Source organism: Rhipicephalus microplus, chromosome X (assembly GCF_043290135.1).
Source record: "Rhipicephalus microplus isolate Deutch F79 chromosome X, USDA_Rmic, whole genome shotgun sequence".
Classification (NCBI taxonomy): domain Eukaryota; kingdom Metazoa; phylum Arthropoda; class Arachnida; order Ixodida; family Ixodidae; genus Rhipicephalus; species Rhipicephalus microplus.
Window position 1 is genome coordinate 340658117 of NC_134710.1, and position 25018 is coordinate 340683134.

At 38.8% G+C, this 25018-nt stretch overlaps 2 long non-coding RNA genes across 2 annotated transcripts in view; one reads left to right on the forward strand and one right to left on the reverse strand.

Moving 5' to 3' along the window:
* The first annotated feature begins 15 nt into the window (after nt 1–15).
* LOC142776318 (uncharacterized) lies at nt 16–6936 on the forward strand. Its single transcript, XR_012887449.1, has 2 exons — nt 16–244; nt 4399–6936. It is a non-coding gene; the product is annotated as an uncharacterized LOC142776318 (long non-coding RNA).
* Nucleotides 6937–7701: 765 nt separating this feature from the next.
* The window catches only part of LOC142776317 (uncharacterized), an 87309-nt gene continuing 69992 nt past the window's right edge, over nt 7702–25018 (reverse strand). Inside the window, exons 2-3 of the long non-coding RNA XR_012887448.1 lie at nt 9626–9766; nt 7702–8906 (exon numbers count right to left, since the gene is read on the reverse strand). This is a non-coding gene — a long non-coding RNA (uncharacterized LOC142776317). The remainder of the gene's footprint in view (nt 8907–9625; nt 9767–25018) is intronic.

Consider the following 25018-nt stretch of genomic DNA (forward strand, 5'->3'; position numbering starts at 1 on the left):
TGGTGGGAACGAAAGGTCTAAGGTTCCTCACTAACTTGTGAGGATCTTTACCGTGCAGTGGTTATTTATTTATCCGTGGTCTTTGCTTGGCCGGGAGCCTTATGCATTCGCGAGAACCGCCTCTGCGCATGGATACGTGGTCTCGTTTTGTAATACTGTCTATAAGCAATGTGCTAACGACTTGCCCGATCATGAACACCGTGTGTTATGCTATTTGTGGATGTATGCCGTACGTGTATGTCTGGTAAGTGCGTGTGTAGCGTAAGGATCGATGTGTCGCTTCGGTGAAGTGTATGCTTGCGCCAAAACTTTCATTGAAGCTTCTTCTTGCGTAACTGCGTGAGACAGATACGAAATGCACAAGTTGGAAGCGATGGAATATTACCAGTCGTTCACACGACGTTATTTTCTAAGTGGCTTAAATATGTTGTCGCCGATTACGATAATCGGTTTTCTAAGCTATGTCTTTTCTTGTGGGTGTATACAAAGAAAAAAAAGAAATAAAGTTGAAGATATGCTGGGAGCACTATAAATATTCGCTCAAAATTGCCACCTTAAGCGTCTTCTTAAAATTAAACAGTGCCGCAAGGCAGTCGTGCCTTGCGGTGAAGTGCACGCTGTGTATTGCGGTAAAACATACATATTGCGCGCGCTCGTGTTTAAATTGGAAATGTAGCACTGACATTGGGCCTCGTGTGTGCACCTAAATTGTACACGCGCTATCCTCTGCCTCATCAGTGACGATGCGGCAGTCAGTATCGTCATCATATTCAGCTTGTGTAACAAGCACAGAACAATTTACCTAGTAAAATATATTTTGTGGCAGGCAATTCGCAAGGCATTCAGATGTTAGTTCATTGCAGGATTAATTCAAGATTGTTAAATGGCACGTTCAAATAAACGAAACATGCATATGAGAGGCTTCAGTCGTACTTCAAAATTTGTGCCATGCCTCAAATTGAAAATGATTATAAAGGAAATATGCTAAGGCTGGGTGTAGATTACCATTCACAATTCAGTTACCATTCATATTTTAGAAACTTAGAAAATTTGTAGCTCATGTTTTCCTATCGAGTAAGCACAAAAATAACTGTTGAAGAATGGTCTACAATTACTCACACAGTTTGCAAGAAATAGATCTTTGAAACGTATGTCGTGCCAGAACTAAGTGCAAGGTGGTTAGAGGAAACTGGTTATGACCCGACATAATAGCGCATGTTCGGACGTTTTACATGGGCTGCTTGTTGGCAAAATGGGATGAGAATTAGGTAAGTGCCTGCAGGGATCTGCACCAAGAGACGAAACCTGCTACATCTTTTTCATAAATTTCATTATTTGTGTCAAGCATGCATGCACTCTTCGTTGTGTTCCCTCAGGGAGCAAGTATATGGCATACGCTTGAAATCCATACGTTACCCCTGCGATTTGAAGATGTTATCACAGTGGACATGAACGTGCAATGTAGTTGAAAACGTTGCTGGGCACCAACTTTCTTAACAATCTGAACTCGCTTATACTACAAAAGTTACCACGTGACTTCAGCCAAATAGTTTCTAACTGTTGTGGTTATTGTCAGATAAAAGTAATAATGAGCTAGTTGTGCTTGGACAACAGTCTTGCTTTACTGTGTTAAAATACAGTAATTTAGTACCTGCATATAGAACTGACCACTTAGTTATTTTTTTTATTTGTGGTCCTATTTGTTACAGTTTACTTTCAAAATATTTCATACAAGGTGGTTGAGTTTTAAGTCCATACAGTGGGCAAATTTTATCAGCAGTACCGCATGCTGTACAATCACTTTTACTTCTCCTAGAAAGCATGGTGTTCCACTATTCCGGTATGTCTCGGCTGGGCTTCTCGACCTCGACGACTGTACATGTCAAACAGTTTGCCAAGTGTAACTACTTACTCCCCCATGACTATAAATTTTGTCGAGCCATAATAAATAATTGGCAGTAAGGACCAGTTACAAAACCCTTTTTTTATGAAGTGCTCATTAATTGGGGACCTAACAATTCTGTACATAAACGATGACAGCAACCACTTCTCCACAGATTGAACTATTAGGTTGTACTAATGAAAGCATTAATATAATCAGACTCTTTTTTTTTTGGAAAGTAAATACAATGCATAAATAGTCTTACCAGTCTGTGATTCAATATTGTAGCTAAACTAGCGTTGAAAGCCAGAGTCATTTACAAATGCCATGTGAATTCCTGGAAAGTGCTAGGTAGCTTTATATAAATTGGGGATGTCTGCAAAAATGCAAAAAGCCTACGTTTATGTTGAGCAGAAGTCCAAGTGAACATGCATGCATATGTTCATGAACTAGTTCCCTGTAACATGTGGTGCAACAGCTCTAGCTTAAAAGCTTCAGGCAGCTTTTAAGCTGCTCCAAAAAGATTTTAGTTGCACCAGAAGCTCCGGATATGCCTTTCATGAGTCACGTCACTGTGCCTGTTGAGTCTTTAAAAAAACAGGTTTGAAGGGGATGCTAAAAATTTTTTTTGAAGGGGTGAGTAGCAGAGAGCATTAATTTATTAAAGTCTTCAATTTTATTATGTTAGCTCTGAGGCTTGCAGGTATGTTAAATGAGCATGGTCATATGAGTAACACCTCATAGGTCAATAATTTTTGGGTTGACAGCAAGGTATGAAGAGACAGGATTATGAAAATTGCAGAAGTAGAAGTAATGAAGTTGTCGAGAAGACTTTGTTAACAGTACAATTACAGGCTTCACGCACAATTTGCTTTCCAGCAGGGTGAATTTACTTTTGCTGATGCTTCCGATGACATCATTGCACTTATAAGCACTGGTTTTATGCACTGCACGTGACGATCTTGTTTTTTCAAGGTTTATGTACTGATTAAAAAGTATAGGATCAAGAAACTTACATGCTGTCTTAAGGCATAATCAGGCTCACCATAGAGGTAATTGGTGACATTTTAGTGAGTTGTATGTGGGAGGTCTGTGTACATAACATCATAGTAATCTTGCAATGCTGTAGCTTTATTTGTGTAACGAGTGAAGCTTCTTTTCCTGTTAAAAATTTCTGCCAAGCAAACAAGTTCCAACAGTAGGATTTGCCCTCGGGTAAAGCAGGTGGTAAGAGTGAGCTTATTCAGAAGCCCTTCAAGAGTACCCACTAAAGGAATTAGTACCTATAGGGCAAAAATTCCAGTGCACCAAGAAGGGCAAGGGAGGACGGTGCAGGTTAACATTTCAGGAGGGCATCTTCTGGACATCATCCTTCTCTAGCCACAAGCTTGTATGGCCAATGTTTAGCAGACTCCTACTAACATAAACTAGGTATAAATGTTGCTTCTCTATTGCAAGATGACACACCATATACCTATTGAGAGTCTCCTCACCACAAGCCCTTACATTAGCCTAAAAATATTTTTTTCTACGGTGCCCTTTTTTTGTCGTAAACAGTTTTCTGAAGCAACAATATGCACATTGTGACAGTCTAGCTGGTGACCACAGAGATGGCTCCCGCCATCACGATGTATACTCCACTCAAAATGTAAGACACTGCAAAATCATAGTCCGGTGTGCGTGCATACGACCTTGAACATGCAAGCAGTGACCACTTCTCTTGTGTTCTCTGCACTGGCGCATGCTTGTTGCACACCAGTTCAAGATTGTGACAGTGAAATTAGTTCTGGCAATGCTGTCTCAGAGGTACACCCTTAGGAACACCATGGTGGAGCGAGCAGAGATTCATATCAAATGTAGTAATAAACTGGCAACACCATGGTGATATAAGCACACTTGCATTAATTTATTACATTTTTATTGAGGCAGACATCACACAGCTAAGCCTAGTTGTGATCTCTTTTCATTATTGTCTACATAGTTTTCCCGTTGGTCACAGCACAGGAAGAAAAATTTCTCTGTGGGAGCACCATATTTTAAGCTTGCATGACTCCAATGAAGCACTGTACGAACAGATATATTGAGAATGTCAATACTTCGGGTCCTATAAATGGTGAACTGGTTGTCACATTCAGCCGGTGATCCTGCAGGAGCTTTAGCATATACTCTAGGGTCATTTTGCATCAACAATGCCACATACAATAGTTTAACAATGGTTGTTAATGGGCAAGATGATGCATAGCTTCAGGGAGGTAATTAAGCTAAGGGGGAAAATAATAGATGCCTAAGCACCACTGGAAAAATGAAAAAGCACAGAAAAAGAGCATCGGTCGCAGCTGAACTACAGAAAATATTTACACTGCATCACACATTCGCATCGTCTAGAATTTTCCCTAATAATGTTATACCAACCTGCCTAGCAGCAAGTACTTCCAAGGTAATAAAGTGCAGAATGACACTTGCATAAGACAGGGAACAGGACGCGAGTTAACTGCCATCTATCTTTGTTTGTGCAGGGTGTCTATCAACCTGGGAAAGTCGGGGAATTGGGGCCTTGCTGGAAAACTGCAGGAACTTTGGTAAAACCTGGCTAATTCATGGAAACTGGCGGCAGTCTGTGCCACCATCACAAAAATAAGCATTACCGTTGATCAATAATCAAAAAGTCACTCCTTCGACTGCAACGACAGTGAACAGCTAGAAGAGGCCTAAAAAAAGGCAATGCATAACTGTTTCTTCTTAGTGTACAAACAAAAGGATGCACCGACCAAAATAACACAAAGTTTACAGATGTTTAGGCACCTGATATTGTTCTGAATGACAGCCATAAGAAAGGTACATCGTATTTAAGTATGACTAGGTGCGTGATGTGCGCACCAAAAGTATATGGTCAGCGTTCCATAAATCTTATTGAGTATATGTGCAGCTGTGTGAATGTTCAGGGATTCCAGGTGCTGGCATGATGCAAGCTTGTTTTCTTCGACCAGAACACGGTTGCTTGACCAGTCAATTTGAAAGCCTGTATATTCCGCATGTTCAGCGAAGGCATCCAAGGCCACCCATCATTTGGTGACTTCATTTTGAACTGTTGTGTTGTTTAACTCTTTCATTGAAATCACAGGTCTCATAGACTGACATGTTGTCACACTCGTGGCAGATTACAGTGTAAAGAAGACTACAGAAAGTTCGCTCGGCAGCTTATTCTTCCCATTGACTAAAGCATTCCTTAGCTTCCATGTTGGTACATGCACTATTTTGATGTATGTTCCTTCTACATATCACATATCATATCTGACTTTCCAAGCACAGCATTTCTCACATCGGTAAATTTGTGCATATTTGTCGTGGCCACAAATTCGGCTTGGCTTGAAGGCCTTTTAGTTTGGTGCTTATGTTAGAACTGCCATCACAAGAGGTTTGCTGGGCTATGTTTTGCCTTGTATAATATTATTGCTATTATTATTATTATTGGCGATGCAGCTGCAAACGTCCTCCGCTATGCACTTATTGCAGATATTTCAAGAGTAGCACACTGTCTTCTCATTTCATTTCCTTGAGATGGTGTTATTAAATCCATGAGTATTTTTTATCATTATGTTCATAGAAGAGTACGTAAATGAAGGTAACCAAAACACGCAACTTAGCTTCACAAAAAAAGCCTACTGGCTTTTTCAGCTTGCCTTTGTTGTACATAGCCTAGTCACTCCTCACAACGGTGTTCATGCTGTCTGAGACGCATCTGGAAGCTAAGTTGCATGTTTTGGTTGCTGACAAGGAAGGCTTCTTTTAAACTGTAGATGGCTCTATGTATAATGATAAGGTAGCCACTGGTTTGGAAAAAAGCTGAATAAATCATTTTCTGAGCAACTGCAGCCAATCAATTTATGTGGATGGACATGCATCTTCACTTTCACATGCAAAGTCTGGTGTTCCCCAGGGATCAATCATGGGACCAGTTTTGTTTCTCATTTACATCAACGAAATTGGACATGGTTTGTCATCTACTATCAAATTATTTACATACAACTACATCATTTATAGAAAAATTGACAGTACCCAAGCTAACGAGTCATTATAGTTGGACCCTAATAAACTCGCATTTTGGTGTCACCATGGCAAATTAACACTTCCAAAACGAAGACCATGACGTTTACAAGAGCACATAAAACAGAAATGAGTCAATATGAAATTCAAGCTCTCCCCATTGAAAAAGTATCCCTATTTAAGTATCTTGGAATTCATTTATCTTCTGACCTGCCTTAGAATAAGCGCATCGATATCATAACTAGTGAGGGGTCAAAAGCACTTGGATTTATTCAAAGAAACCTTTACTTGGTGAACTATACCTCTAAAATGCTAGCATACACTACACTTGTCCGTTCAAAGATAGAATGTGCATCCATCATCTAGAACCCACATCAATCATATCTCATCGATTAAGTAGAATTAAAATAAAATGAAGCAGCAGGATTTATCACCAAGTGGTATTCTCGCAACTGCAGCACTACATATATTACGCACTCACTTTCATTACCCCTTCTTGAAAAACGCAGACTGTCGTCACTGTTGTTGCATTTTCGTACATTTTATCATAGTAAATGTGCCTTCATGAAGCTTGTACAAACACACCTCATAATGTTTTGAAACATATTGATCACCAATTCAAAATACACCCTTTTTTGGCACGCACAATTATGTATAAACACTCACCATTACTTCGAAGCACACATCACTGGAACACACTGCCAAGCGACATCGCTTGATTCATTGATCGTGCCACCTTTGTAAACCAATTCAATATTTTCTTGGACATATGACTTACCTATCTGTGTGAGTTTGTAAGTGCATGTATGTGCTTATTTTTACTCTTCTTTCATTGTAAATATATTTCCTCCTTAAAGATGATAGTCTTGCTTGGGATACTCCAATGCAAAAATTTTGGTCTGTCAGCAAAAAGGCTCAAGTACGACCACATCCACAGCATCCACCAGTATTGATCAAGTTTCTGCGTTCATACTTGTACGATTGTCAATAAAAAGCAAACTTTGAGCATATTTGAGGCACAATATCAACACGTCGATATTGTGCACTGTGTTTATTTACACTAGAAAAGGTATAAATAAGTAATTCTAAGCGCTGCAGCTGACAATGCGATGCTTCGCATGGAAAGGCGAGTCTCCTACGCTTTGCTAAGACGATACTGTGCTGCTACCTGTCTTGAAATCTACAAAATATGGCCTCCAAGATTGCACGCATGCTGCGTGCTGCGTGCTCGCTATAACAAAGGCCATCCTTTCGTTTTTTGAAATTACCGCCAGATGGCACTCATGTCTCACGCAACACCTCCAGGATCCCATTCACCAGTTTTCTCGTGCAAAACATCAAATAAATATTTCTGTCTATTCACTCTTTTCAGGCGAAATACAATAGTCTTTCGACGACATTTTTGGTCAAATATGCAGATAGGGGGCAATTTTTTTCATGGCAATTTTCTGTATATATATATTTTTTGCACTATAGCTGTGTCTCTCTTATTGAGTTTTCATTCCTGCCACAATTTTTTTTTCCTTTTGCATCTTTGTCTATGGAACTGTATTTTACATTGTTTACCACTTTAATTTTATAATGGCAATGTTCTGATTTGCAAATTTATTGTATAACTAAAACCCCCTGCATAATGCCTGAATGGGCCTTTAGGGTATATATTAATAAAAAAAAGTGTTGATGCACAAAGCGGGTGACTGAACGAATAAGTTTATGCCCTGTTACTAACGCTTAATCAGGAACATGTAGCGGCAAGTGTGAAAAAAGCAAAAAGGTAAAAACTATCAGTTTTTATTCCAGTGAAGATTCATGTTGCCACTAAGAGCTGTTGTTTCAGAAAAAGACACTTGGTAAATAAATGTTTCAGAGTATATTCAAAGAAATTCGGAGCGTTTGAAGACTTGTGATCCGCTAAGAATTTCTAACTCAGAAGCTATCATCTTATCACTAAGTGAACAACCTTCTTTGTGCCGTAATGCATGCGGTATAGACGTAAAAAATTTATATTATTGTTTGCCCCAATGTGAAGATTTGAAGTGTATAGAGCAGTGCATGAGAGAAGATAATGATGAGTTGTTGTTTCAGTGCCAGTGTGGCATCTCTATTGCGTCGTTTTTAGAGCTCATGCAGGCCACCTAAATTCTACCGTTGTGTCTTGGAAGGGAAATAATTTTGTCCAAAAATCTGATATCTGCATTGAATCATGAATATACCTGTAATTAGTTATATTTTTCTTGGGTATGTAGACGGGCAGCTGCAAAAGCATTTGAATTGGTTATCATCACACGCTGTTTGATATGTCCATGACTTCTTAGTTCTACTGGACATTAACAATTGCTCTTTACTGGTTGCTAATATAAAGAAAGATGTTAAGGAAAACGAAATGTCAGCATTTCACTTTGGAGTTTCAAAAAATTGATGAGCTACAGTTTCTTGATTTAAGACAGGCTTTCGTCAAAGATCACATATATAGCAATACCAACCTAGATTCATAAAGCCAATTCTAAATTTTAATTCTGGCCACTCAAAACCATACAGGGAGTCATTGCATCAACTGTGCTGGGTGCCGCTCTTCAGAAGTTACGCGAGCACCTTATGGCGCATGCATTTGATGCACAAGTTGCTCGCCTTGCAAATTCTGGCTTTCTGGGTGAAGGATTTGCTCCTTGTCGGAAAAACTTATTTCAAAGATCGAGAAGTTTTATCATTGTGATTCAAGTGCACTAGAAATTAGCAAGAAAAAGAGGCAGGCAGTTATCCTATACATACACAGGATAGCACATGGTTTGAAAAATGTTGGTGCTCGTTATTGCATAAACATGTCATTCTCAGCACGTAATAAAGTGCATAATGTGTGTACTTTGGTGGATAGAGCATTGTGTCAGCAGCCAGGGAAAGGGAACAAATGTGTCTCCAGTCATGTCCACAGATATGCTCCTTGCACTACTGGCGTGGTTCATGAGATTCCACTGTCTTGCAGCTGCGAATATTTAGGTGAAATGGGGCATTACATAAGCTAGTGCTTAAGAGAGCATGGGCTAATGCTATCAGATGCTAAAATCACGTCTAATTTGGCAGCTCGTTGTAGGCCATGTGGATGTGTGCTCAGGACTGGGCAGAGATGCCCGAAAAAGTATTCTGGAATGCAGATATCGAAATGCGTGGTTTGGAAGCATAAAATACCGATACTGAGATAAATTTGTAATTCATGTGACAGGATATTTCAGAGATACGTTTGCAAAAAGACAAAAAAGTATTCCAGAATACATATACTAAAATATTTTTGTCTATGTCGGGGATAGTTATACTCCATACAAACATTTGTTATGTGCAGCACATTGAAACTTGCAAATGAAATTGATTTATTATATTTTCGGCATTCTCCGAGTGTCAATAAGGCACTACAAAGGATGCTTACACTGCACATAATTGTTAATAACCACATATTTACAGATATCAGTTGCAATAAAAAACTATGCCATATGAGAGCATCAGTCACACGCATTGTACACTGAAATCCGGAACTCAACAGCAACACTATTAGTTATGCTAGAAGGAGCATAGTTCAAGCGAAGTGCTGGAACCATAAACAAACGAACTTCCAGTTGAAGGTGTAGTGTTTTCTAGAAACATCTTAGAAAAGGCAGAAAGAATTAAGAACGGACAAAACAAGGAATGCGAAAGGAAACTCAAAAAGACCTTTTTCAAATCGCTGTTTGGCCATGCTGGCGTTTTTCAGAAATGCTCTGCAGAAAGAAGTATCGTAGATGGCACATGGCACCAAATTCTCTTTGGGTGGTTTGTGGCTTCCGCAATAAGCTCCAGTTTTTCAAATGGGTGCTGCAAAAGAAAATTGGAAAAAAAACTAGAAAAACAAACGCTACTCATTCGATTGGCATGAGGAAATACATTTAAAAAATGGCGCCCATTGTGCAGTATACAATACTCCTCACAATGAAAATATCTGTGCTAGAATTCAATATAGCAGTATAACATTGTTGTCACGCTGAAGCAGGCCATCATTCAAACACATCATGGGATGTGAGTAGCAAAGCAACTAGCTCGCTTTCAAGAAGGTAGGAGTCAGTTTCGCCCTCAGCAGAAATGTAGAAATGGTGGGTGCATATCTTGCCGTAGACTGCCAAGGTCACAGCAGAAATTTTTTTCCCCATTGTCAACACGTCTCAGCTCATTTACAAAAAAAAAAAAATTAACAAGATATCCGTGTCCTGGATAGTATCGCGATACATGCGATACGCCGTGAAAGTATTTCACTACTGAGATACAGATACATTTTTTAAAAGTGCCTCGATACAGCAATACAGACACTCAAAAGTATCTCTTAAGTACTATTGCGATACTACCCAGCCCTGTGTGTGCCCCACTTGTAGAAAACAAATATCAAATATTGACATGTTGATTAGCGCATGTGTGAAGTAGCCAAAGCATTTTCATTAGATCTAACAACAAGTGCACAAGTATTTCATGTAACACTCGTCTAGATGAAGAACATAAGGTCTTAGAGAAGACATGAATCATTCTGTGTTGTAACAAATGTGTACATGTGCATAGTTTTTATGAGTCAATATTTTCTATATATGTTCTTTCCTTTTCCAAATAAATTTCAGTTGTGAAATCAGCGCTGTGACCCTCTCTGACTGCTTCTAACCCGTTCCTTTGTAAAATATTCTACGGTGAACACTCACCAATTTGCCTAACTCACGATTCTGCATCTTTTATTTACCTATGGAATCGGGGAAGCAGTTGCGGTCTGACAGATTCCTTTTTTCCACCCCATATTCAAACATCAGCGCTTCAAACGCTACCGCAGCTTTTATTGCAGGTGTCTGAGTACTTTGATTGTGCTCCACGTGTCAGAACCCAGAGAAATAAAACACCAACAAGCATGTGTGCATTGTGTAAAAAAGAAAAAGAGAGTGAAAGAAAGGATAAAGTAAATTTTGCTGTACAGTTTCGTTGTCGCGACATTGTTGTTAGTCGTTGTCAAGACAAGGTCGCATAAAATACGTAAGTACTCCTTTTTGCTGAAAAGTATATTTTAGACATATACAAATGAGACGGGGATGCAAATCATTAGTAAATACAGCAGTCTAGATCAAGGTAATCTAATCCAATCCTAAATTGCCTGCAGGCTATAGCCATTATAATGAACTAGAATGTGCTCCAGTAAGCCAACTGGCCGGGCTGTTGCATCCTTGTTTTACACGAATGCCACGAGATGGCGCCACCTTTACGTTTCATAGCAGCATTGGCTGCACTGTTGGACTATCGCAGGCTCCTTCAAACTTGCAGCTACAGTTGATTTTATTTGTGTGGTTGTGTTCTGGTTGTTCCAAAAACCAAACAGCCAACTTCCTCAGTGCCTGTGTCGCAAGTTTTGTTTTGACCAGATACACACATTTTTTCATATTTACCACATACACTCACAACATTATGAGTGTGTGTGTAAAAATGTGTTCATTTGTTTTATACGAGTGCCTCTTATTTTATTTTTTTACTGCTAAAGTGTTCTTTCCACCGCACATTTTCCAAGAAGACATTATGGTCATGGAGTTTGCTTTTAATCTATGTGAAAAACCTGGAAAAATCACTACATTTGAAAAAATTTAAATTGATAAACACCCTGTTGTGGCTTTGCTAGCAAGTATGTTAGGAAACAGACACATGTGCAGTATGGAAGTGTGCAATGTCACAGTCATGTATTGTCAAGAAACGTCACATACTTACGCTTGAAATACTTTTCTGACCTTCCAAGTTTCAACAGATGTGTCAATGACAGATCACTTCTTTCCTAGGATGAAATGCTTTCAAGAGTCCTATCAGGACCCCTGCCTGTGATCTTTTTCAGGTATTTAATATGAACTGACCTGCCCTAATGCTTGCATACTTACACAACAATCTGTCAAATTTTCCATACACTCTTAACAGCCTGTAAATTCACTCCTAACAATACCCCCTCCACTCTTCCAGTATAGGCCAAAAGGGTGATTATTTACAATACCATGCTTGTGGAACATTACTATCTATGAGTCTTACAATTGTTTGGTGAAAAAAATTAGGGGACCCTCAAGGTTTGAGTAGAACACAACAGTGATATCCTATCCCTAGTGCATACTCCAACCACCTAGTGCATACTTTTTGCAGGGTAACATTGCTTGAAAAGTTCATACTGCAGATTATTACTACGTAATCAATGTTTAAAGTGGCTTGTGCTAGTAAGGGTTTCGCATATAGTTGCAGTCTGCGTAATGGATTTCTAAATGGTGGCTAAGCGAGCTTGTTGATACGTACACATAGTTACTTCGAAGAGCGCAGAGATGGGACACAGGATAGACCACGCAATACAAGTACTGTGTAGTATGCTTTAAACCACGAGCAACTATGTGCATGAAATGTTTTTAAACTTGATATGCACCCAGTACATGGTCCTAAGAGAATACTCCAGTAGCACTTGTGCCTTTTGTTTTTTGTGGCTGCTTTAAACAACGAAGTCATTATGATAATCACACGTTCTGATGGCCAGTGGCAATGCACATTTGTACCATGAAATACTGCGATATTACATATTGTATTGTGAAGCGTGTATACTAGACGCGTGTATTTGTAAAGCATGAAAATTATTTTTGAGCAGGCACGTGGCTTTGTGGTAGAATGCCTGCTTGCCACACAAGCAGCTTGGCTTCTATTCTCACTCAGACCTAGAAGGTTTTATTTGTTATTCTTTTTATTTTCACGTTTTTATATAATAGACCAGATGTAAAGTGAACATGGAGAATTTCATGCACCAAAAAAATGCCAACACTGCAGCTGTACAGGTGGAATCACACTTGTCCAGAGCAGTGGAGCGCATGGCTCTTGTTAGTGACGGCTTCTACGTCACCTTAGCTACATGCTTCTGTTCACGCTTAAATTAACGCACAAAGGCCTAGCACACCGTATGCCATGTTAGATATTCATACGACGTCGGCATTAACATATTTCTGCAGAAAACAGCAACTGAAGCGGTCGGCTGGGTGCTTTAGACAAGTGTGATTCGATCTCCAGAAATATTAAGTGATTTAACACTCCAAATTTAATTTTGTTGTGTTCAATTCAACAGTCATGATTTGCAAAACTGTATATGTTTTAAAAGTTTACTAATGTTTCAAAATGTTAAGTACACCAAAATCAAAGAAAACTTGTGCAACAGTATGATACACAGCATCCGCCCTGGAACATTAAAAGAAAAAAGACTTGAGAAGTTGTGTAGCGCAGCTCCAGGAATGTGCTTGTACCAATGAATACTTACCCTTTCTTAACGGTTCTGTGGATTTCGAGGGCCTGATTATTTCCTACGGCCAATCAATTTTTTTAATGTACATTTCTTTTATGTCACTGGAAAGCTCGTAATTCAGAATATCTAATCACGCATTGGCAACACAAAAAAGGCAATGAAACAGTTTTCACCAACCGTTGTTGCTGATGGAGTCTTATATGCAACACATGTTGAAAACAGTGGCCTACAGCTGTTCACTGCATTGGTACCAAATTCTGCCATGACAGAGTGCATGTGCAAAGTGCTGGAGAAATGGTGTGTGCATGCACTGTGGTTCAATGCAGGTTTTTTGTTGCTGTGGAGGAAGCTCCACTGCTGAGCATCAATTTCTTAACCTTTTGATGGTTAATAGGATGAATGCATCCCACTTTTTCCTCAGTAAAACTTTCTCTGCCACTTTAAGTTGCCATCAGCACAATGCCTTCCAGTTGTGGTGTACCAGAAACATTAAGGAAACTGAGACACTATATATTGCACATTTACAATGCATGTATCAGTGATACGTTCAGTTTAAAATCTTTCATTCTGTTAATATTTTTTTTCAGCCGGTGTCATATTGCGTACCAGGTAGCTAAAGTTTCAAATTTATGGTATTCTTCTGCTCAGATTTTTTAAAGAATTTTAGCATGCAACTATAGATTTTCTTTCTAAATTGCAAAAATTATATCTGCCTAAAATCATTGTGGAAGTGCACTCGAATGAAAAATGATGAAGCAATTCCTCGCATAGCCTAACAACATAGCATACATGCATAACTGTTTTTTCATGTTTGATGGATGCCACAAAACAGCACATTCTTTGATATTTTTTATCATTATGAGGAGAGGCGATGAGACCAAAAGCTGTGGCTAAGACACTGTTGCTAAAATTTCGTGCCAAAGGAAAAATATGGCAAAATCGCTGCTTCATACAGCCAGGAAGCCAAAGAGAACACGAATTTTCAAGATCATCGAATCATGCAAGATATATGAGAAAAGCAAATATGTCACACCTGAATAGAGTTCACGAATATGATGCAGCATTTGTTAACACACTTACAGCATTCAGTGCATTGACACCACGTCAAAGTGGCTTGCCATGATTCATTACCACAATTTTAATTATTTGCGAAAATGCAGGCTTAACTAAGATGTTCGCCCTTATTCATTGGAGATACAAGACAAGACATGCGTAGACACAGCTTCGTTAAATGTGAATGAAAAGCAATATTCTCCTTTTTCTTTATTTTCATATGAATGCGTGCACTCATCTATGCCTGCTGTTTTCTCCTTGTTTTCGACGAGTTTCAATATTATCGCCACCTACCGACCAGACAGACACAAGCTGAAAGGGTACGTGTATGTGAAGACCTTGGGACAGAGCCGCTAGACTCAATGCCACAGGCAGAGGCGCAGAATTGCGTAGAAAATCTGAAATTAAGGTTCACTGCAATTTTTCTCCCACAGTTTTCGAAGTGTTCCTCTGTACTGCTTTCATTGGGCCTTTTTGGGCAAGAAATTTGGCAGCAGAATTACAGCTTAGTGCCCTTATGAGACAATGTGACATGTGTTGCCCCACTTATTCAAAGATGCTTCATGGGTCGATGAGCCACATGCGTCCCACTTTTTTCTCATAAACTGATGGCCATATTTTAGTGAAGATTGCGTCACACTATTTTTAGGCATGAAGTTCTGCAAATTTCTGTTATTATGTGAAAAATATCGATGAATTCACAAAGGGTAAGTTAAATTGCATAATAAGCAAAATTGAAAGTGAGAATGCAATATATATACTATATAATTTTAAGCCAGACTAACGATTGTCTGAGCTGCAGCAGGCAACGTTCAGAAATTCTCCAGAACTCGATACTAAGCTTTTGCCACGAAGCGGTGTAATGGCACAGCTGCTGTGATTTTCAAACACTATTTCAAAATACATATACAACTCAAATTACTCAAGGGAAAGGGAGCTTGACTTTATCATACTTCTACATGTTTCCAAATAAAGATCTATTTACACTTCCTGGCCAGTTAATTGCTGTACCCCTAAACAGACATAAAAGTGAAAACCATGACATTTGGTAGTCTAACAATGGACCTAGGGATTTCAACATCACACCAATGTGATTTGGCATAAGCTGCAAAAGCTTATTCAATCAGTCATACATTGTTACCCTTTTATGCCAGTTTTAACGCGATAGTTTTAAAAATCTCGTGGGCATCGTTGATTGTGAGTGATGAACCTTGTGAGCAACCGGAAAAATCAAGAAAGATGCAAATAAAATAAGTAATAAAAATTTCCCAGTTTGCGGGAGGATTAAGCCCAGGCCGTTTGCATGACAAGCAGGCGTTCTACCGCACAGCCACACATCTGCTTGGAAATTAAGGAAAATAACTTCATCTGCTTGAAAATGCAGTGAAAATAATGTTAGGCTTTACAAACACATGTGTCCTGTATACTTCCTTCACAATTCAATATGTAATATCACAGTAATATTTCTTGATACAAGTGTGCATTGTAATCAGGCATCAGAACATGTGATTATCTTAAGGACATCATAGTTAAAAGGTGGCCAGCCATAACAAAACGCACACATTTTGCTGCACACATTTCCTTCAGACCACATAGTGAGTGCATACCAAGTTCGAAAATATTTCATGCACCAAGTGCTTGAAGTACGCACTAGGGCCAGGGTATCATTATCGTGTTCAATTCTTGAAAGCGAACCTTAAGGGTCGCCCAATTTCCTATGATGCAGCTGTGATATCGGGTTGACGTCAACTGTTGCTAGGTGCCATGCACTGAAGTTGATTTATGCAGCAGCGTCCAGGGCTACCATCCTCACTAGCACCAGCACTTCATACCAGCTTATTGATTCTGGTGTTCCTAATGCTCAAGTTCATGTTTGCATCATTGCACAAGTGCAAACAACTGGTTATATAAACACTTGGAATTCTTCAATGTATGTCTGTGTGTGGAACATTTGGACGTATATTTGGCATAATTTCATGACGTGCCGCTATAAAAAAATCACAACATGGTCACGCTAAGCATGTCTCCGCATGCTTCGCATAATGTCGATTCCGGAGCTACGTGGAATATGCTGAATTTTTCAGAAATATCCTTGGGCAAGACGTACTTTCGGCACGAGTCTTGACATAAGTATGTGTCAGTTTTTTACAAGAAAACGTAACTCTTAGAAATGCCGATTACCATATTTTTAATTGTATAGTCAGTGTACTTAACATTTTAAGCAGTACTTTCTTTTATATTCACACAAAACACAGCTGTAGTGTATGCCTCATAGTTGAGGAAAATGCTGGCAAAGCACAACTTGCACTTTTGCAGTTAAGACAACATAACTTAAAGGCCCACTGAACGTTTGTGTTTTGCATGGTGTACTACTAAGTTATTACCGTTACTTCGTGCGATCAGGCTGACATTATGATCTGTGCATGATACAGCTCCTCAGCTGCACGGTAGTGATTTTCATTGCAAAGCTGTTTTCTGGCACGACAGGCATGAGAATTTTGGGACAGAATGTGACAACGAGCATGTACGCTAAATCTGAGTGTGCCGTCGATTCAGTCGATCTGTGTATAGGAGCGAAAATTTAGCCAGGTAACGGTAAAAAAGTGACACAGGGAAAAAACGAGGAGCCCTCAAAAATGAGGGCGAGAGAAGTTCAATGTGCGTGTGCCTCCTTCTTTCTCTCTTTTCTTCTCTCTTTCTCTTTGAGAGCTGGCCTTTTTTTTCTTGCTCTGTTCCCTGTTTTATCTTTCCTCTTTGTTTTCTTTTCTGCCTTTGGATGCATCACTTTCTACATTCTTTCCTTTCCAGGTGAAAATACTCCACGGTTTCAGTTCACTTTAACTGAAACCATGGCTCTATACAGCTGGGACTAAGTACAAGCCAACACATTAGCAAAATGTTCCAGTTGGTCCAAGCATGAACCACTCGAGACTGAAAATGAAACCAGCTGGCCTGGAAATGGAATCAGCTGGAATCATTTGTTATAATGAAACCAGTTGGTGTGAATTATTATTATTATTATTATTATTATTATTATTATTATTATTATTATTATTATTATTATTATTATTATTATTATTATTATTATTATTATTATTATTATTATTATTATTATTATTATTATCTTCCTTATGGCCATTCTATTCATCCCAGAATAGCTGTAGTGCAAGGCAAATAAGTGATAAGGCACATTGCCTTCATGATGGTTTTTTTTTGTACATCTAATGCTGACAACATTTACAGTTAATTGTATGCCAGTACAAGTTTCATTTCAAAAAGGCACAGGGTATTTCAAGCATTGCAAACAACTAAAAAACAGTTTGTGTAAAGCACCGGACATATGCACAACCAAATATTGCTGTGTGCTGCATCGAAGTTTAAACGGGCGGGCACTCCCTTACCTCCTATTGCCTAGCACCTCTCTGCCAGAGGAGGACATGGCACTGCAATTTATAGAAAGGCATAAAGCTACTCTGAAAAGGTCTAACTCCTTTGCCTCATACTGCCATCACCTGATCTTTTGGAGATAAGGTAAGGTTGCATAAAAAACAGGTAGCCGTGCATCAGTCATTCCCTAATACATACCTCCTTCAAAAATCCAAAACATCCCCGGGATGTCCTGTAATGACGAAAATATTCTTGTTTTGTAGGGTGTGCCACAAGACTGGCTGATATATCTGAGTCCATTAAATGCAGTTAAAATATGTAGGTCTTTGTAAGGACATTATAAATACTGCCTTGAACAGTGTAACACTGAAATACAGATTTAATGAGTAAACTACAAATCAAGTGCAATGTTATCAATGCAATAATAATAATAATAATAATAATAATAATGAATATATTACTAACATGATTATAATAGTATTGTGGGGTATACACATACAAAGTAACTAATTGCAAGGATTAAAAGGGGGTGCACAGGAAGGCAATGAGGTATATTTATAACAAATTCAATCTAACGAATTCTCCTACTGAGTTGCAAACGAAAGCTGGTCTATTAACACTACAAGGTAGGGCAAAAATAGCAAAACTAAAGATTTTGTTTCAATTAATTCATAGTGACATAAACATCGACACGTCAAAAGTAATTTTTTTGTGTCATTTTAAGTTAACACCTTACAGGAACTCACAAACACATAATAAATACACTTTTAAATCAAGTTGCTATAAATATTCATACTTCCCCAAACTATAAAAGAATGTAAACCAAATAAGTTTTTTTGGTACTGATGCCTCATCTTTCACTGTGTCCTTAGATATGGTACAAGCATCACGCATAACCGAGAGGAGAGAAAACAAAGAAAGGAAGGCAGTATTTGCCGAACAGTATATTAGACAGCGCTTTCTTAAAAATTACATAGAAACTGCAGTTGGGTAAAGATAACTAGATGGCGCTGTACCCCTACTCTCAGATTGGCTGCATGGGGGGCTGTGCCTGGATATGCATAGAATGAGCGGATCTCTCAGTGTCCTTTATAGTCACCATACGTAGTGGATCGTTGGTGGGGCATGAACGAAGCAGAGTGGCGGACACGTTAAAGACGCTTGCGCTCGGCTCCTTTGGCACGCGTCTCATCGGTGTTACCCATGCGTCATCTGCATTCTCAAACGCGATCGAACGCATAGACGCATGCATGGACGGACGCTTCACCCCACTCATCATCAATCACTCCATGAATATGCTGTAATTTTTTTAATTTTCTTTTTTTCTTCTGGAATTTAAAAATTTATTATTATTTTTCCTCATTTTAACTTGCACATATGTTGTAATACCACTACTAATATTATATTCTAACAAAGCTTATTCAGCAGCTAAGTACCTCTATATCACCCTACATTTCATACAACACTACGCAGTATAGATTTAAAACTACGCTTCAAAGTTAGACTCCACTTATTTACTCATAAATTGTGCCATTCTCTTGATGGAGTGATTCAGAGACTGAATTATTTTAGAATTTTCCAACACATTTGACAAGGTCAGTCATAAACATTTACTTTAAAATTAAGTCATCTGGACCTTGGCACTACCGAACAAAGTTTAGTACTTTGAATGCTTCGCATGAAATTGAACTCACTTTGTGCTCAGCTAAGCCCAGCTTATTTCTCATTTTAACTGCCAATGCCCTTTTCTTGCTATCATCTAAATTTCGTCATGATTTGCTGATAATAGTGTTGTCATTTGTGAAATTACTAACAGAAACTATTTGTACCACATGTTATAGATATATTGCTAAAAAAATAGGCTGGAATTAATCTGAAACTCCAGCCCTAACTATAAAGTTAGTGCGGGATAAATACCATATTCTTTCGTCACGATCGTAAAAATTCACGTGGCGGAGGCATACTCATTGCCACTAAAAAAGAACTATCATGCTCTCTAATCAACACATCTTCACAACTAGAATCATTATGGGTAATATGCCGTGCCCCTCCCGAAGCAATAATACTTGGCGTATGCTATAGGCCCCCTCGAACTGACCCAGACTTCTCCCGCAAACTTAACGAAATCTTATCCCAGCTAACTAATAAACACCCTAACGCACGTGTTCTGCTTTATGGGGATTTTAACTTTCCCTCCATTAATTGGCTCAATCAGGATTCACCAACCTTGGGGAAATACTGAAGCAAGAGAATTCGTCGATGTTTGCCTCAACTTTAACCTCCAACAGGTAACCGAACTAACGCACGTCACTAGTGAATCCTCAAACATTTTAGACCTGGTATTAACAAATAGCCCCCAAAGCTTAAAATCTATTGCATACTTACGTGAAATTAGCGATCACAAAGTCATCCATACCATATTTAACTTCACCCCAAAAATACGCTCCATTTTCCGCAAAACGATTCACTTGTATGATAAGGGTAATTATGAATTAATTAATCGTGAATTACGAGATTTCCTACCATACTTTGAACTCAATCTCGGTTCCTGTTCTCTCAATGACAGCTGGCTAATGCTTAAGGACAAGATAACTGACTTGACTAATAAATTCATCCCCACAGTGAGCTTTACTGCCAATAAAAATAAACCATGGTTTTCCACAAGTTTGAAAACATTTGAAAATAAAAAAAGCGCCTCTTCCGAGCTGCGAAGTTTAATGGTAATGCGTGCGCATGGGGCAAGTACTATGCTGCGGAAGATGCTTATTATGCTGAAATTAGAAAAGCGAAACAGACATTCTATCACAATGATTTAACTAAAATTCTGAAATATAACCCTAGAAAATTCTCGGAAATCATAAACCTGCAACTAACACGAGACATCACGCTTACAAATGATAAAAACGAAGACGTAAGCGACACTGTTTGTGCCAATATCTTTAACACCGCATTCTCATCAGTGTTCACTAAAGAAGCCAACGTACCGTTTCTCACGCCACCTGCTACGACATTACCAGCGATGGACCCTGTTGTGTTATCCGTTAGTGGCATTTCATCACTCATTGACAAATTAAAACTTTCATCATCAGCTGGCGTAGACAATATTAACTTTAAATTGTTAAAAAATACTAAGGAAATTATTGCAGTGTACTTTTCGATGATGTTCTCATTGTCACTAGAAACAGGAATTTTACCAGATGACTGGATGGAGGGAAAGGTCATTCCAGTCCACAAATCAGGTAACAGACAGTCCCCCCTAAATTATTGACCCATCTCTCTAACAAGCGTCCCCTGCAAAATCATGGAACATATCATATAATTACACATCATTAACTTTCTTGACACCAACAATTTTTTTCATTTTTCCCAGCACGGATTTCATAAATCATTATCCAGTGAATCCCAACTTGCTATATTTATTCATGATATACACTCTTCTCTCGACCATCACTTTCAGACCGATTCAATCTTTCTCGACTTCGCAAAAGCCTTCGATAAGGTACCGCACAAACGCCTACTGTTAAAACTTTCCCAGCTGAACCTGCACCCCAACATTCTTGCATGGACCACACACTTTCTTACTAACCGCTCTCAGTTCGTCTCCATTAAAAATACCCGTTCTAGCTCCCTCCCAGTGACATCCGGCGTCCCCCAAGGATTTGTACTCGCACCCCTCTTGTTCCTAATATATATTAATGATCTTCCTGTTCATGTATCTTCCCATATCCGTTTATTTGCCAACGACTGTGTCATCTATCGCACAGTTACTAACATTTCTGATCAAACTACACTCCAACAGGATCTGGATCTCGTGCAACAGTGGTGTGATCTTTAGTTAATGAAGCTTAACCGTACTAAATGCAAACTCGCCTCATTTCAACGCCAGCGTAATCCTTTATCATTCTAATACCTAATCTCTAATTCCGCTATCGAACAAGTTCAGTCATAAATACCTAGGCGTCACCTTAACATCTGACCTTTCCTGGAATACTCACATAAACAACATCATATCATCTGCAAACAGACCCCTCGGTTTCCTAAAGCGTCATTTGCGTCACGCACCACTAGACATAAAACTTGTGGCTTACAAATCGCTCATCAGACCTAAACTAGAATATGCAGCGCCCATCTGGAGCCCGCACCAGATATACCTAATAAACGAAATAGAATCTGTACAAAATCGTGCCACTAGGTTCATTCACTCTTCATATTCATACGAAATAAGCATATCATCTCTAAAACATGACAATGATATTGATAATCTTTCTGTGCATCACCGCATCGCCAGCCTCTGTTTGTTTCACAAGTTCTTTCACAGTTCCCTCAATCAAGCACCTTACATTATCCCACCAACGCGCATATCTCACCGCACAACTCATTCTTGTTCAATTGCATGCGCACGCGCTCGCACTACTACTTTTGCTGCCTCATTTTTTCTTCGCACAGTAGTGGACTGGAATGGCCTTCCCCATGACATTGCAGCCATCACGTGTTCATCAACGTTTGCACAAAACATAAATACATATTGCTTGTCAGAAGATCACTCTCTGTAACCTCCATTTGTTAACCTACCCCTTATGTAATACCCCCTCACCGGGGTCTTTAAGATAATAAAGTGAAGTGAAGTGAAAGTTAGCAATGCTAACCACATGCTTGGCTTGTGCGAAAAATGTCGCACCACTCCTTCCTTTCTTAATGTTAACGTACAATCAAACCAAAACATGTGCACGCATGTGCCTTTAACACATTTTGTAAACAGATTTGTCCAATGCCTATGAACAAGCCTTACCAATGCCTTTTGGCCTGTTTGACACTTCTGGGCCTTCAATGCACTGTAAGGGCACAACAAAACTTGTGGGTCTTAAAAGTGACTTGTTTCAAGACTTTGCAATATGATGGTTAATTGAAAGTGATAAAATACTCAAGTTGATAAATGAGTTAGTTGTGGTGTCTTGTATAATAATATGCATACTCTTAAAAAAAGAAGCAAGCATGCAAATTACTAAATTCATAATGAAAACATAATGACATTAGTGGAAGATTGGTTGTTGTGGTAACTCACCTGCAGTTTGATCGTAATTATGGAATATGAATGTTTAACTATCTTGAGTTTTAATGAACTGGCATTTAGTTTGTGAATAACAGTATGCTAAAGAGCATGTACATATTCTTGTTTGGTTGTACAACAACAGCGTTAGGAAATATTTTTAAAGAATGAGTGGTAAAAAATTTGTGGCACAAGCCAAGAACATTATTAGCATTGCTCATTTGTAGCCAGCCTGGACATTCGAGAATAATTTAACAGACATCTGCCCAGCCAAGTATTTAAAATTACCAAGGATGTTTCAAGGGATGACTACATAATAATTGCACCTGCATGCATGAGCTTTTGTCTCTCAAGTTTCATGCATGTGCTTCGTCATGGCATAGCATGGTGCAAATACACCCAATGGTTGTCAGTCACTGTTTGGTACACAAGTTGCGCAGCAAAACGAATTTGAAATAAAATTTAGCACAAAATGTTTCATTGCTATTTCCCAGTTGATGTATTATTTCCATTGCAATATAAAAACAAGTACATCAAATACTGGCTGTATCTCCCTTTGCAGCTATGATAAGGGCTCCTAGAAATCTTAAAAGTAGGAATCGAGTATCTGGCGAAAACATCAAGCCCTTAAAATCTACAGAAGTGTTAAGAAAGGGTAAGTGACAATTGTATAGGTAGCAAAATTACTTTCCTAGAGCGAAGCAGCCAGCTGCACTAGATAAGCTGTCATGTTTAATGCGTATAACCTGCCAGGGATGAAACTTATGATACTTTTACACATTTTCGCTTTATTTCAGTGCACTTAACATTTTAAATTTTATTAAACTAGTAAAAAATGTTTAGTTCTACAAATAATGGCGACTGAATCAAATAGAACAGTATTCAACTTGGTATGTGAAATCGTAAAATATTTTTCACACTCTTCGAATTTGGCAGTTGCAGAACTTCCCTGGGACGCATACTTCTCCATACGGGCTTTACATGTTTTATAGAGAAAGCTTCTGGGCCATCATCGTGAAATAATTTTTTTAATTAAGCCATCATAGCAAGTGTGGTACTTCATTTGTTTTTTGCAAAGCAGTTGTAGGGTTCACATATCTCTATTTTCAAGAAATATGAAGTGAATGAATGAAAGTATAGTTAGCCAGCTAACTGAATGATATAATGACCCGTATGGACTATGACCACTGGAAGGGTGGAGCGTGTGTTGTTACACGTGAACTTACAGGCTGTTAAGGATAGATAGACGAATATGGCTGATTGTGTGTAAGTATTAGGGCATGTCAGTTCAGATTAAATACCAGACAAAGATTATAGGCAGCAGTCCTGATAGATGTGAACTATTGGAAGCAGTTCAAGCTGGAAAAGAAGTGGTGTATTTAATTGTGACACATTTGTTGAAACTTTGAAAACCAGGAAAATTTCTCGAGCAGGCAATGTTAAGTGATGTTTTTGATGACTGTGACATTGCACACTGTCACTCTTCACATGTGTCTGTTTCCTTATATATTTTCTACCAAAGCCACAAACAAAGATAGATGGCAGTTAACTCGCGTCCTGTTCCCTGTCTTATGCAAGTGTCATTCTGCACTTTATTACCTTAGAAGTACTTGCTGCTAGGCAGGTTGGTATAACATTATTAGGGAAAATTCTAGATGATGCGAATGTGTGGTGCAGTGTAAATATTTTCTGTAGTTCAGCTGCGACCGATGCTCTTTTTCTGTGCTTTTTCATTTTTCCAGTGGTGCTTAGGCATCTATAATTTTCCCCCTTAGCTTAATTACCTCCCTGAAGCTATGCATCATCTTGCCCATTAACAACCATAGTTAAACTATTGTATGTGGCATTGTTGATGCAAAATGACCTTAGAGTATATGCTAAAGCTCCTGCAGGATCACCGGCTGAATGTGACAACCAATTCACCATTTATAGGACCCGAAGTATTGACATTTTTAATATATCTGTTCGCACAGTGCTTCATTGGAGTCATGCAAGCTTAAAATATGGTGCTCCCACAGAGAAATTTTTCTTCCTGTGCTGTGACCAACAGGAAAACTATGTAGACAATAATGAAAAGAGATCACAACTAGGCTTAGCTGTGTGATGCCTGCCTCAATAAAAATGTAATAAATTAATGCAAGTGTGCTTATATCACCATGGTGTTGCCAGTTTATTACTACATTTGATATGAATCTCTGCTCGCTCCACCATGGTGTTCCTAAGGGTGTACCTCTGAGACAGCATTGCCAGAACTAATTTCACTGTCACAATCTTGAACTGGTGTGCAACAAGCATGCGCCAGTGCAGAGAA